Below are 13,319 nucleotides of genomic sequence, written 5' to 3' on the forward strand. Positions count from 1 at the left end.
TTCCATTGACATCAAGGGGGCTGGATCGGTCCTGGGTAAAACAGCCATAGAGGAAACTGCTGTGGCGTTTTAAGTAAAGATGGGGGAAGGAGAAACTGCTAATACTGACTAACGTGTATGGGTATCCATGGGTACCACCAAAATACTTAAGTTAGGAAAGAATAAAATCTGGCAGTGCCAGTAAACCAGAGCTGTGTAAGTACCTGAGAGAAAATGGAGATAGAAAGCATCAGGGTCTTTTACAAAAACTTTATCATGGGATTGGCTATCTCAAGGGATTGATAATGAGTTCTGGACACTCTCACCTCAAAGTCACTCATTCAAAGCCAGCCCAGTTCAGACCAAAAATTACAAACTCAAGGTTGTTGGGTGATCTGCGAGGAATGAATGAAGAGGGTTCAGTCAATCCGCTACTGACAACACATTCCCATATCAAACTGGCACTCACTTTCACTTCATCTAGTCCTTTTCAGGTCAGGGTTGAGACAAATTGACCAGGCAGGGTTAAAGAGATGCTTTTATTATTGCTACACATGCTGTACCTGTTCTATCTTAACCATGAGATCTTGCATGATCTAAAAAATAAAAAAGAGTCATATAAAAAATGGAAACTAGGACAGATTACAAAGGATGAATATAGGCAAACAACACAGGAATGCAGGGGCAAGATTAGAAAGGCAAAGGCACAAAATGAGCTCAAACTAGCTACAGGAATAAAGGGAAACAAGAAGACTTTTTATCAATACATTAGAAGCAAGAGGAAGACTAAAGACAGGGTAGGCCCACTGCTCAGTGAAGAGGGAGAAACAGTAACAGGAAACTTGGAAATGGCAGAGATGCTTAATGACTTCTTTGTTTCGGTCTTCACCGAGAAGTCTGAAGAAATACCTAACCTAGTGAATGCTAATGGGAAGGGGGTAGGTTTAGCAGATAAAATAAAAAAAGAACAAGTTAAAAATCACTTAGAAAGTTAGATGCCTGCAAGTCACCAGGGCCTGATGAAATGCATCCTAGAATACTCAAGGAGCTAATAGAGGAGGTCTCTGAGCCCCTAGCTATTATCTTTGGAAAATCATGGGAGACGGGAGAGATTCCAGAAGACTGGAAAAGGGCAAATATAGTGCCCATCTTTAAAAAGGGAAATAAAAACAACCCAGGAAACTACAGACCAGTTAGTTTAACTTCTGTGCCAGGGAAGATAATGGAGCAAGTAATTAAGGAAATCATCTGCAAACACTTGGAAGGTGGTAAGGTGATAGGGAATAGCCAGCATGGATTTGTAAAGAACAAATCGTGTCAAACCAATCTGATAGCTTTCTTTGATAGGATAACGAGTCTTGTGGCTAAGGGAGAAGCTGCGGATGTGGTATACCTAGACTTTAGTAAGGCATTTGATACGGTCTCGCTTGATATTCTTATCGATAAACTAGGCAAATACAATTTAGATGGGGCTACTATAAGGTGGGTGCATAACTGGCTGGATAACCGTACTCAGAGAGTTGTTGTTAATGGTTCCCAATCCTGCTGGAAAGGCATAACAAGTGGGGTTCCGCAGGGGTCTGTTTTGGGACCATCTCTGTTCAATATCTTCATTAACGACTTAGATATTGGTATAGAAAGTACGCTTATTAAGTCTGCGGATGATACCAAACTGGGAGGGATTGCAACTGCTTTGGAGGACAGGGTCATAATTCAAAATGATCTGGACAAATTGGAGAAATGGTCTGGGTTAAACAGGATGAAGTTTAACAAAGACAAATGCAAAGTGCTCCACTTAGGAAGAAAAAATCAGTTTCACACATACAGAATGGGAAGAGACTGTCTAGGAAGGAGTACGGCAGAAAGGGATGTAGGGGTTATAGTGGACCACAAGCTAAATATGAGTCAACAGTGTGATGCGGTTGCAAAAAAAGCAACCATGATTCTGGGATGTATTAACAGGTGTGTTGTGAGCAAGACACGAGAAGTCATTCTTCCGCTCTACTCTGCGCTGATTAGGCCTCAGCTGGAGTATTATGTCCAGTTCTGGGCACCACATTTCAAGAAAGATGTGGAGAAATTGGAAAGGGTCCAGAGAAGAGCAACAAGAATGATTAAAGGTCTTGAGAACATGACCTATGAAGGAAGGCTGAAAGAATTGGGTTTGTTTAGTTTGGAAAAGAGAAGACTGAGAAGGGACATGATAGCAGTTTTCAGGTATCTAAAAGGGTGTCATAAGGAGGAGGGAGAAAACTTGTTCACCTTAGCCTCTAAGGATAGAACAAGAAGCAATGGGCTTAAACTGCAGCAAGAGAGGTCTACGTTGGACATTAGGAAAAAGTTCCTAACTGTCAGGGTAGTTAAACACTGGAATAAATTGCCTAGGGAGGTTGTGGAATCTCCATCTCTGGAGATATTTAAGAGTAGGTTAGATAAATGTCTATCAGGGATGGTCTAGACAGTATTTGGTCCTGCCATGCGGGCAGGGGACTGGACTCGATGACCTCTCGAGGTCCCTTCCAGTCCTAGAATCTATGAATCTATAAATCTATGGATGAAGGATTGCAGGGCCCCTTTGTGCTACTACAATGGTGCAAAGGGACATAAGAGTTGCTTTAAGATGGCAGCCGTTGATTCCCATATCATAGGGGACTCCTTAGCAGACACAAGGCTGTCATAGCCAGAGGTACATTTAAGCCCTGAAGCCTAATGGTTTACATACTTATCCATGGTTTCAGAGTAGCAACCGTGTCAGTCTGTATCTGCAAAAAGAACAGGAGTACTTGTGGCACCTTAGAGACTAACACATTTATTTGAGCATAAGCTTTTGTGGGCTAAAACCCACTTCATCGGATGCATGCAGTGTAAAATACAGTAGGAAGATATATATACACAGAGAACATGAAACAATAGGTATTACCATACACACTATATTGAGAGTGATCAATTAAGGTGAGCTATGACCAGCAGGAGAGAAAAAAAAACTTTTTGTAGTGAGCAACAGAGGGTCCTGTGGCACCTTTAAGACTAACAGAAGTATTGGGAGCATAAGCTTTCGTGGGTAAGAACCCCACGAAAGCTTATGCTCCCAATACTTCTGTTAGTGTTAAAGGTGCCACAGGATCCTCTGTTGCTTTTTACAGATTCAGACTAACACGGCTACCCCTCTGATACTTTTTGTAGTGGTAATCAAAATGGCCCATTTCCAGCAGTTGACAAGAAGGTCTGAGGAACAGTAGGGGGGGAGCAGGGGAAGAATAAACATGGGGAAATAGTTTTACTTTACCCAACCACTCCCAGTCTTTATTCAGGCCTAATTTGATGGTGTCCAGTTTGCAAATTAATTCCAGTTCTGCAGTTTCACATTGGAGTCTGTTTTTGAAGTTTTGTTGTTGTAATATTGTGACTTTTAGGTCTGTAATCGAGTGGCCAGGGAGATTGAAGTGTTCTACTGGTTTTTGAATGTTATAATTCTTGACGTCTGATTTGTGTCCATTTATTCTTTTACGTAGAGACTGTCCGGTTTGGCCAATGTACATGGCAGAAGGACATTGCTGGCACATGATGGCATATATCACATTGGTAGATGTGCAGGTGAACGAGCCTCTAATAGTGTGGCTGATGTGATTAGGTCCTATGATGATGTCACTTGAATAGATATGTGGACAGAGTTGGCAACGGGCTTTGTTGCAAGGATAGGTTCCTGGGTTAGTGTTTTTGGTGTGTGGTGTGTGGTTGCTGGTGAGTATTTGCTTCAGGTTGGGGGGCTGTCTGTAAGCAAGGACTGGCTTGTCTCCCAAGATCTGTGAGAGTGATGGATCATCCTTATCCATGTGTCATCACTCCAGTTGGACCCTGCGTGCCCTCTTGCAGGCAGGTGTGGCGTTGCAGGTGAGCCCTTACTTAATTTTCCCCTCAACCAGGATATCAACAAGTCCAAACAACCAGTTAAACACTAAGGAGCATCCCCTTATGGAGAGTCTCATTTATTAACAGAAAAGCTAACACAGAAGAGCATAAACAACTGCTGCTCAAAACAGTAAATCTTTTGTTCAGTTTCATTTTCATAATTCATTTCAGCTTCATCTGGAGAAAAGACAAATAGGGAAATATATTATACCTCAGTCCCTATTTGGATGGGCAAACCCATTTGGGTAAAATGGAAACCAGTTTAAATTTGGGCCACCTCACAAAATGAATCCAGATCAAGAAGGTTTCTTAGGTATCAGCCAAAACAGGAAATGGGAATATCTCTTGCTTTATTTGTGATCAAACAGAACTAAGAAGCACTGTAAGTCTTCTGAGAGAGGCTCCTCTTATGAGATTATCAGGCCAAAGATTGAGACTTGAATGTCTAAAGTGCTGGGCTGAAGTCTGTGGTCAACAGCTACACTCTTCAGGCACAAGGAATGCTCGACAATAAGACTTAAGCTCATCTGTGCAGGAGAAAGAACTTTCTCTGGGGGCAGTCTGAGACTGTGGAATGAATTCCCCCATGAGCTAAGGACCATCATAAGCGTCACCACTTTACACTCCAAGTGCAAGGCACGTTTCTTTGCCCTTGCCTTCTCTAACATAAACACATAGCAACCATTATTTAAACAAACAAACACCAGACACCCTACCAAAACTGCACATGCTTCTCCCCTTGGGGAGAGGATGAGAGAACAAACAACATGTGACAGATGTGTAGACATGTTGCTTAATGCACTAATCAAAGGCATTCAAATACTAAGATGAGCATAGAAAAAGAGCCTATATAGAATAGAATGCCTGTCTGAACCAAATTGCCAAACCTTTGGAGAAATTCTCACCACTCATCAATAGTGATGGGTATTTCTTCAAAGGTTTGGTAGCTTGGTTCATAGACGCACCTCAAACTGCCTTTCCATGCAGCCAAACAATCACTGAATGAGTAAAAGAAAATTTAGGCTGAAAGCAAGGATAATCTTTCTGAAGGTCGGATCTATTAAAATGTGAACGATCCCCAGAGACAAGTAATGGAAACCCAGTTGCTTGAGTCATTTAAGAGTGGACTGAAAAAAGCACTGGGAAATATCCTGTAGGGAACAATTGTGCACCGATGGAGGGATAGCATAAGTGACTTACAGTAACTGGTCTATTCCATCTTCAGTTTTCAAGAATCTATGATCCCTAGCAAAACAGGCTTTACTTCCTCAGTTTAATGTACCACAATCTGGAAGAGAAAATGACAGAAGTATTTGGAGATGTGATCCTTCATACAACCTAGTAAATGCCAGGAATCAAACTTCCAGCATGCAAGAGCTTTTTATCATTGTCACTGGCTTTCATGCACTGTGCCAGCCCAGTGCTTTCAGATGCTAGACCACGTTTTCTCTCCCTTATTCAGTGAAAGTATTGGCCACATGACAAAACTTTGAACTCAACCTTGAATGCATAGAAATTAGGGCTGCCAAATGATTTAAAAAACAACAACAATTAGCTGCGAGATTTAAAAAATAGTCATGATTAATTGCAGTTTTAATCACACTGTTAAACAGTAATAGAATACAAATTTAAATTTATTATAAATATTTTTGGATTTTTTTCTACATTTTCAAATATACAGATTTCAATTACAACACAAAATACAAAGTGTACAGTGCTCACTTTATATTATTATTTTTGATTACAAATAGTCACACTATAAAACAGATAAACAAAAGAAATAGTATTTTTCAATTCACCTCATACCAGTACTGTAATGCAATCTCTTTATCGTGAAAATTCAACTTACAAATGTAGATTTTTTTTTGTTACATAACTCCACTCAAAAACAAAATAATGTAAAACTTAAGAGCCTACAAGTCGAAGCATGAAGGGGCATACGAATGTTTAGCACATCTGGCACATAAATACCTTGCAATGCTGCCTACAACAGTGCCATGAGAATGCTCTGGTTTCACTTCATTTTGGAAATAAGAAGCAGGCAGCATTATATCCTGTAAATGGAAACAAACTTATTTATCTTAGCTATTGTCAAACAAGAAGTAGGACTGAGTGGACTTGTATGAGGTGAATTGAAAAATACTATTTCCTTTGTTCATGTTATTTTACAGTGCCAATGTTTGTAATAAAAATTATAATATAAAGCGAGCACTGTACACTTTTTATTCTGTGTTGTAACTGAAATCAATATATTTGAAAATGTAGAAAAATATCCAAAAATATTTATAATAAATTTGAATTGGCATTCTATTATTGTTTAACAGTGCGATTACAACTGCAATGAATCATGATTATTTTTTAAAATCTAGTTAATTTGTTTTGTATGAATTAAATGCGATTAGTTGACTGACTCAATAGAAATCATTCACACTGCTCCCGTTTCACTATGTACATCTCCCTCTAATTTCTCTGGCTTATAGACTGTTTGCTAATGTGATACATTGTCTGTAAGAACATTCAAAGATACTTTGACTAATTATTTTTGCCTTAAATATGCAGTTCTCTCCCCAACCTCTACCTCCACTGTTCCCCCCATAAAAACTGGGAATCACCATCTGTGAGTTTAGTATTTTTTTAAAGAAACAAATCAGGCTAAATTACTGGAGAGTTGCATTATTTTAAACAATTTATGAGACAGTCTGCCTCACTGTATTTCCCTGTAGAAAGGATTGGGCTGATTTTATAAATGATTTATTATTGTTTTCTTCTGTAGGCACCAATAGACTAGACAAAAAAAAAATCAAAGTTAATTGAATGCAAAGTAATCGGTTTTCTTCCTTTAGAGTGGAGCTGTTTGTGTGTGTGTGGCGGGAGCCTGGGGGAGGGCATGTGTGTACATACTTAGTATTCAGAAAATTTGAAAGTACCATTTGGTTTATGAAATAGAGACTATAAAAGCCCCAAAATGGAAAACTCTTGTATTAAGCAATATAAATTATGACCAGCCCCACCAGAAAGGGGTGTTTTATGTTTGCCTGACCAGAGACATTGTTTTGTTTGGCAGTGAATCTAGTGCTGATGAAAGGTATTGCCCTGCCATCTTTGTAGAGCAAACTGCGCTCTTTATCTAGGTAGCAGCATTATGGGCTTCACCACACAGGGTATGTCTACACAGCAACTAGACATCCACGGCTGGCCCATGCCAGTTAACTCAGGCTCACAGGGCTTGGGCTCCAGGGTTGTTTCGTTACTGGACTTGGGCTGGTGCCCGAGCTCTGGGACCCTCCCACCGCACAGGGTCCTAGAGCCTGGACTTGACCCTGAGCCCAGAAATATACACAGCAATGAAACAGTCCCGCAGCCCGAGCCCTGCAAGCCTGAGTTGGCTGGTGCAGGCCAGCTGCAGGGCTCTAGTTGTTGTGTAGATGTGTGCACAGCCCCACTTACAGGCCTCAGTTTTGATTTCACTTTCCACACTCACTCAATGTTTGACCTCTTTGCTGAGAATTCCAACAAAGACAACAGTCATTCTGGGTGGGTTTTGTCTTGTGCTTAAGACAATCCACTGGTACGCAGTAGATCTGGATTTAAATTTCTGACGTTGCTACCGATTTATTGTGTGACCTTGGGCAAACCACTTAATCCCTCTCTGTGCGGCAGTTGCCCATCTTCTGAAAGCCAGAGATGATGATGCTTCCCTGCTTCACAGGTGTGTTATAAGAACAAACCCTTAAATATTTGTTAGGTGCTGTGACAGAGCATTGAGGACTAGTGCTTGAGTCAGCACTTTGGTCACTATTAGTACTAATTCAGTTCCCCTGGAGAAGGCCTAATTGGACAGAGATGTACCTGACTACCAGGCCAGATTAGGACTAGTGAGTCACTGAGCCAATTAGCCCATTAAGAGGTAAACTGTATAAAAGGACACAGGAAGGAGTGTGGGAGGAGGAAGAGAGATAAAAGGCTAGGAGATACTGACAAAGTCCTCTGAAACACCTTCCCCACCCCACTTTTTGACAAAGGGGTTAGAAAGTTGAGATACAGTGTCAGGGTGTGTAGACATTGCTGTGTATTGGTGGAGGGATTTAAACATTGTAAATGAACTACACCGTGATGTTTACAAGCAAGAATGTCTCACAGCTGTCAATGGCCCTGAAAGAGGCAGGCGTACGGTGCCCCCATCAGATGGCTCCCACAGACTGAAGGCCTGGGTCATAAGAACCTAGATACACTGCTGGTTGAAAAACCTGTTGAAAAATATTCATAGTTTGTCTATTTATTTAGGCAAAAAATGAATTTTCAGCCAAAAATTTCAGTGGAAATTTTGACCAGTTCTTCATAGTACCAGAACCAAACAGATTAGGAACAGGATTGTGATTGCCAATTTGTTTCACAAAGACCTTTGGACAGCTACTAGTTAACGCCTTTCAAGGCCAGCTTTTAGGAACATAGGACATAGGTCAGAAAGGAACCTCCTGGATCATCGAATCCAGACCCCTGCTATCATAGGCAATCCGATCATATAATCAAAGAGAAATAATAATACATAATATAATGAAGAAAAGCACACAGAATCAAAGAATCACAGAAATTTAGGGCTGGAAGGGATTTTGAGAGTTCATCTACTCCATCTCCCTTGGCTGTGGCAGGACAAAGTATACTTAGACCACCCCTGACTGTTGTTTGTCCAGCCTAGTCTGAAAAACTTCAAATGATTGGGATTCCACAACCTCGCTCAGAAACCTATTCCACAATTTAACTACCCTTACAATTTGATAGCTTTTACAAATATCTAACCTAAATCTCCCTTGCTGAAGATTAAGCCCATTACATCTTCTCCTACCTTCAGTGGACATGGAGAACAATTGAGCACCATCCTCTTTATAACAGTCCTCAACATATTTTCAAAACTGTTATTAGGTCTCCACCTTGGTCATATTTCCTCAAGACTAAAAATGCCTAGTTTTTTTTATCCTGTCCTCATAGGACAGGTTTTCTAAACGTTCTACCATTCTTCTTGATCTTCTCTGGACTCTCTTCAATTTGTCCACATCTTTCCTAACATGTGGCACACAGAACTGGACACAGTACTCCAGCTGAGGCCTGACCAGTGCTGAGTAAAGAGGGACAATTACCTCCTATGTCTTAGATATAACACTTGTGTTAATACACCCTAGAATATTAGCCTTTTTCACAACTGCATCACATTGTTGACTCACATTCAATTTGTGATCCACTATAACCCTCAGATCCTTTTCTGCAGTACTACTGCCTAGCCTGTTTACTCCCCATTAGTGGTTGTGTATTTTTTTTCTTAGTATAGTACTTTGCACTTGTCTTTATTGAATTTCATCTTGCTTATTTCAGACCAGTTCTCCAACTTGTTAAGGTCACTTTGAATTCTAATCTCGTCCCCTAAAGTGCTAGCAACCTCTCCCAGCTTGGTGTCATCTGCAAATTTTATAAGCATACTCTCCACTCCATTATCCAAGTAATTAATGAAAATATTGAATAGTACCAGACCTAGGCCAGATCCTTGTGAGAACCCACTAGATATGTTTACTAAAATCAAGATATCCCCTAGGCCAGTAACCCTGTCCAAGAAGGAAATTAGGCTGGTTTAGCATGATTTGTTCTAGACTATAATTTACAACTCTATCATCCGCTCAGTGCTTATAAATCAATTGTTTAATAATTTGTTCCAGTATCTTTTCAGGTATCAAAGTTAGGCTGACTAGTCTATAATTCCATGGGCCCTCTTTGTTTCCCTTTTAAAAGATAGGTACTCTGCCCTTCTCCAGGCCTCTGGAACCTCACTCATAGTCCATGAGTTCTAAAAATGATTGCTAAGGTTCTGAGATTATTTCAGCTAGTTCCTGAAGTACCCTAAGGTGAATTTCATTAGGCCCTACTGTCTTTAATATATCTAACTTATCAAAATGGTCTTGACCAATTCTGTCCCTATTTTGCCTTCTCTTCCTTTTCTTTTGTTGTTAATATCTGGTCACAATTTACCTTTTGAGTGAAGAATGAAGCAAAATACCTAAGGCTACTGTGACGGGTTGGATCACAGAAACCCCCTTGGGAGCTGCCACCCGATGTGCCAAGACTACCCCTGCTTCTGTTTTCCCTGCCAGCTCAGGACTCCAGCACCCCGTCTTGCTGAATTAGACACTCCAGTCCACTTCAACACAGACCCAGGGTCTGAATCACTTGTCCCAAAACTGCAAGTTTACCCAAAAACAGCTCACAGGAGTGTGCTTGTCTTTAGCACTCAGATGCCCAACTCCCAATGGGGTCTAAACCCAGATAAATCCGTTTTACCCTGCATAAAGCTTATGCAGGGCAAACTCATAAATTGTTCGCCCTCTATAACACTGATAGAGAGATATGCACAGCTGTTTGCTCCCCCAGGTATTAATACATACTCTGAGTAAATTACTAAATAAAAAGTGATTTTATTAAATACAGACAGTAGGATTTAAGGGGTTCAAAGTAGTAACAGACAGAACAAAGTAAGTCACAAGCAAAATAAAATAAAATGCGCAAATCTATGCCTAATCAAACTAAATACAGATAATCTCACCCTCAGAGATGCTTCAGTAAGTTTTTCTCAGACTGGACACCTTCCAGGCCTGGGCACAATTCTTTCCCCTGGTACAGCTTTTGTTCCAGCTTAGGTGTTAGCTAGGGCCTTCTCCATGATGGCTCCTCTCCTGTCTCTCCTGTTCCACCCCTTTATATATCTTTTGCATAAGGCGGGAATCCTTTGTCCCTCTGGGTTTCCACCCCCCCTCACTGGAAACGCACCAGGTTAAAGATGGATTCCAGTTCAGGTGACATGATCACATGTCACTGCAAGACTTCATTACTCACTTGCCAGCACACACATATACAGGAAGACTCACAGGTAAACAGCCATCTGCAGACAATGGGAGTCATCAAGATTCCAAACCATCATTAATGGCCCACACTTTACATAATTACAATAGGCCCTCAGAGTTACATTTTATATTTCTAGTTTTAGATACAAGAGTGGTACATTTATACAAATCAGATGATCATACTCAGTAGATTATGCACTTTGTAATGATACCTTACAAGAGACCTTTTGCACGGAGCATATCCCAGTTGCATTATATTCACTTATATTTTTATAAAACCATATAGACTGCACAACGTCACAGCTACGTCTTCACTACGGGTGGGGGGTCGATTTAAGATACGCAAATTCAGCTACGCGAATAGCGTAGCTGACTTCGATGTATCGCAGCCGACTTACCCCGCTGTGAGGACGGCAGCAAAATCGACCTCCGCGGCTTTCCGTCGACGGCTCTTACTCCCATCTTCGCTGGTGGAGTAAGAGCGTCGATTCGGGGATCGATTGTCGCGTCCTGACGGGACGCGATAAATCGATCCCCGAGAGGTCGATTTCTACCCGCCGATTCAGGCGGGTAGTGTAGACCTGCCCTCAGACTTCTTGATGACATCTGTTATTAACTCCCCTTCCTCGCTAAGAAAAGGACCTACACTTTCTTTCATCTTTCTCTTGCTCCTAATGTATTTAAAGAACCTCTTCTTATTGCCTTTTATGTCCTTTTCTAGATGTAACTCATTTTGTGTTTTAACCTTTCGGATTTTGTCCCTGAATATTTGTGCTATTCTTTTGTATTCCACCTTAGCAATTTGACCATGTTTCCACCTTTTCTAGGATTCCTTTTGATTTTCATATCAGTAAAGATCTCCACATGGCACCATACTGGCCTCTCGCTACTCTTCCAATCTTTTCTTCACCTTGGGATAGTTTGCTCTTGTACTTTTACACTGTCTCTAAGAAAATGCCTGATTTTTCCCTTATATTTTCTTCCCATGGGACTCAGTTCTCTGAGTTTATTGAAGCCTGTTTTGTTTTTAATTCTGTTGTCCTTATTCTGCAGCTCTCACTCCTTCCTTTTCTCAGAATCATGAAATCCATCATTTCATTATCACTCTTACACAAACTGCCATCCTTCTGGTTGGCCAGAAATAAGACTAACATGGCTATCCCTCTGGTTATTTCCTCCACCTTCTTTAGTAGTTCTCAAAAGAAGTTTTCCCCAATACATTTAAAGAACTTATTGGACTTTTCCAACAAATTTCAGGTTAGATAAAGTCTCCCGTTACTTCCAGATCTTGTGTTTTGGATATTTCTGTTGTTTGTTCTATAAATGCCTCATCTACTTCCTCCTCCTCCTGATTTGGTGCCCCTGTTTCCCTCCCCTTTTTATCTTTACCTGGAGACTTTCAACTGGTCTGCCTGTCACCTCCTTCTGGACCTCAGAACATGAATATATATTCTGCATGTATAATACAACATCTCCTCTCTTTCTCCCCTTACCTGTACTTCCTGAACAAGCTCTATGCCTCTAATCCCATATTCTCATCATGAGAGTTACCCGACCAAGTCTCTGTGAGCCATACTTTAGCTTGTGTACTAATACTTCCAATTCTTTCTGTTTATTCCTCATAATCTTTTCATTTGTGTATAGACACTAAGATGTTGAGCAGATTCCCCCATTGTTATCCCTCTTGCTGCTCCTATTATACTTTTCCATCCTGTCTCCCCCAGCCCTCATGACTTTGAGCCCTCTATTAAGGTCACCTTTGTTAGACTATAGATATTCAGGCCTACCTGTAAAGGCCTATGCTTTAAGAACTTAGCTGTATGTTTATCACTTAGCTAGTTATAGAGGTATAAAACAAAGAATCAAAAACACAGTCCGCCTGTGTATGGGCCTTCTCTCACTAGGATAGTCTGAGGCCTTGTTCTTAGGCTAAGGCCTTTGGCTAAGCAGCAGGGGCAGCCATAAACTGGGAAGTGTGTGGTCACATCCTCACATCCCAAACCAGTCACATTGAAATAAGGTGGTATTGGGCTGTTAGGAAGACAATCCTGTCCTGGTAGTGCCCATCACCACCAGATAAAGAAACAGATCTTAAGATGGTTAAAGAAAACTTAGTTTGATAGCATCCTGTCTGGTAAGAAATCACTTATCAATGGGTATGGTTGTGAAACCCTCATTTCTGTATGTTTTATCTTTATGACCCCCACTTTTCTATTGTTAATCTGTCTGGTTCTCTAATTGTTTCTGTCTGCTGTATAATTAATTTTGCTAGGTGTAAGTTAATTAGGGTAGTGGGATATAATTGGTTAGATAATTATGTTACAATATGTTAGGATTGGTTAGTTAAATTTCAGTAAAACGATTGGTTAAGGTATAGCTGAGAATATTACTATATAAACTGGGGTCAAACAGGAAGTGGAAGGGAAATTGGAATCATGCTTGCTAAGGTGGTGGGGGGAACAGGAACAGGGACACAGGCAAAGCTCTGCGGTGTCAGAATTGGGAAGGGGGACAAACGGGGTAAACACTCTGCGGCGTCAGAGCTGG

Source organism: Terrapene carolina, unplaced genomic scaffold (assembly GCF_002925995.2).
Source record: "Terrapene carolina triunguis isolate 2854851 unplaced genomic scaffold, T_m_triunguis-2.0 Scaffold69, whole genome shotgun sequence".
NCBI classification, from domain to species: Eukaryota; Metazoa; Chordata; order Testudines; family Emydidae; genus Terrapene; species Terrapene triunguis.